The sequence below is a fragment of the Gavialis gangeticus genome, unplaced genomic scaffold (genome assembly GCF_001723915.1).
Source record: "Gavialis gangeticus isolate Ggan-Ray unplaced genomic scaffold, GavGan_comp1, whole genome shotgun sequence".
Taxonomy (NCBI): Eukaryota; Metazoa; Chordata; order Crocodylia; family Gavialidae; genus Gavialis; species Gavialis gangeticus.
The window spans coordinates 47843839-47846435 of record NW_017729006.1 but is presented as its reverse complement, the minus strand read 5'-3'; the positions used below and the strand labels follow the sequence as shown (position 1 = coordinate 47846435).

At 47.7% G+C, this 2597-nt stretch overlaps 1 protein-coding gene across 1 annotated transcript in view; it reads left to right on the top strand.

Moving 5' to 3' along the window:
• Positions 1 to 2597, top strand: part of TMEFF1 (transmembrane protein with EGF like and two follistatin like domains 1) — a 300669-nt gene that overhangs the window by 10173 nt on the left and 287899 nt on the right. The gene's annotated exons all lie outside the window — the stretch shown is intronic.

Here is a 2597-nt window from a genome sequence, read left to right as displayed (position 1 = left end):
AGAAGACATGAAGGTGAAAATGGGAGCAAGGATGAAAAGAGGAGAAAAGTAAGAAGTGGGATAATACCATGGAAGGTGAGATGGGGAGCAATAATAGACAAGAGGTGTGGCAAAGGTGTGGAGATCCCTAAAATGCTGATGAGCACTTGGACCTTCTCTGGAAAGAGCTATCAAGCTAATGAAGAGACATGACCAGGCCTGACATGGTAGACTAATAGAATATAAAAAATCCTTTAGTTCAGGAGTGTTTAGCTCATAGGCGACTGGTACAGGAGGCATGGGGGGTGCATGTGCCCTACCTGACAGGGCTGACGCCAGCGTCATTATCTGTGGGTGCTCACCAGCTCCGTCCCTGTTGCCAACTCTTCTGGCGGCATCTGCAGATGCCCCCCTGGGGAACATAGGTCCCACGCCCACATGGGCCACACAGGCCTGCGCTCTTATGTTGCCTGGGCTACATCCTGTGTCACATGAACACACTATCTCATTGCACTGCATGGCACCCAATGTGCCATGCGAACCCTTGAAATGCCCTGTGGCCCTGATGCATGGACATGCCTCACCATGCAATCCTTTTGCATGCTTGGACATGATGCACAGTGTAGTCTCACCACGCAGCCCCTTTCCCTACTGTGTGTTGACTAACTACTGCTGTTCCACACTGGCACGGATGTCAGTCAGGGTCTCTGGGTTCCCTGAGCCCTCTGGCTGCAGGATCTCTCAACTGTATGGGCCACACTGTTATGCCCCCCTCCACTCCCCAGTCCTGTCCTTTAGGGTATAGGCAGGCAGCAGAAGCTGGAGGAGGGAGGGGAAGCCTGGTGTCTCTGGCAGCAGCAGCAAGAGAGCAAAGGGGGGAGTGGTATTCAGACCAGGAGCACAGGGGCTGCAGTTTAATCCCTTGGGGACTGCATGTGGCCTGAGGGCTGCCACTTAGCCCTGCTTTAGTTGATTACTGGATATGCTGAAGATGGGGGAGGTGAGAATAAGGGCAGTTACTGTCATTGTTATTTGAACTGCATATTGGTATCAGGGATGAAGCATAGATTCTCAAACTTACCATAATGTGCATCCTATCTTAAAAATGAATGTGTCACATCATGCGTGATCATGATGTATCATGCATAATGAATCTGGCTCTCACTTGCTCGCTCTCTATTATATGTAAATGCTGTCTTAATTTTGATATTAACCTTTGTTTCTACACCCCTCGTATGTTGCCTATCATGGAGGTGTGGAAAAAAAGAATCCCCAGTGCTTGTAGTTGCATGTTGTATCCATCTCACCCAATATGTTTTATCTTTTCACGGTCATGGTTTGTTTTTTTACTGTGAGTTTATACAGCACCTACTCCAAGGGCTCAGACATTTCTTGGGGACTTTGGGACCTATTACTACAAATAATAACTAATGTGGATCATTGTAGCAGCTGCTTACATAGAAATTGGAGGGAAGTTTTTTAGGTATTTTAATTGTTTAATGAAAGCAGGGTTTGGGCTTCTTAGAAAAAGTTATTTATACTTTCCACTTTTGATCTTTTACCTTCTCATCATTTCTGTTTTGTTTTTCCTCCTTCCCTCTTCTGCCATCTGGCCCTTCCCTCTTCTGCCCAGTCTGTGTACTGCCTTGTTTTTTTCCCTTGACTTTTCTCTCTGCTAAGCATGACTCTAGTTTTATTTGCAGCTTTTAGTTCCTTTCTCCATGACATCTACTAGTGAGATTTCTTATTTCCCATACTTCTCTTATATAGCAGCAGTCCAAAAAGTGGACTGCTGCTATATAATAATCCAAATTATTTGGTACCTCTGTATCATTTCTGCACAGCTCTTGGGAGTGCTGTTGTAAGCATGCTTTGTCCATGTGCTCCTGCTCTACACTGGCCAACAAGAAGCTCTGGCCCTGGTGCTGGACAGCTCCCAGCAGGCAGCGGGAAGATAAGGAAGCTTCAGGGCAGATGGCTGAGAAAGAAGGCTAGGGAACAGTGGAGCCGGGGGTCAGAGTGGTGAGATGACATTGGCATGGTGGGGAATAAAGGCCAATGGCTTGAAGGTGACTAGCAGAACTGGGGAGCTTAAGGGGAGGCCCAGAGACAGTCAAAATGGGGGGCAAGTGTAAGTGCTGAGGAGTGAAGGTTGAGAGGCTGAAGGTGATCAGCAGAACCAAGTGGTAAAAACTGAGGCCATGAAAGTCAAGGGGAGCAGAGATCCAGAATGCACATTTTGGCAGTGGAGATTGTGTCTATGAGGCATAGCAGAAGACTTCCATATCAAGGAGCAATGGAAGTTGCCCAGTTTATTGGTACTGTGTTGTGCAGGCATATAGGCTGTAGGAAAGGTGGAAGCACAAAATTTCCCAGGGTCCACGTTGAGAGCTGGTACAGTTTGAATGGGCATGGGTCCCCCATAGTGAGGGGTGTATCGAGGGGTATGCTGTGGTGCAGTCACATCTAGCTATGATTCCTGGTACAGGTGTATGGAGGAGTAAGGGATTGGGGTCCTCATTGAGGTGGTGACAGAGGTAACTGCTTTGAGGGAGGTGGTGTGGCTCCCTTGGGTTCTCTCTGTGGCAGAAAGCCACCTTGGTTTCTCCCCAAAAATC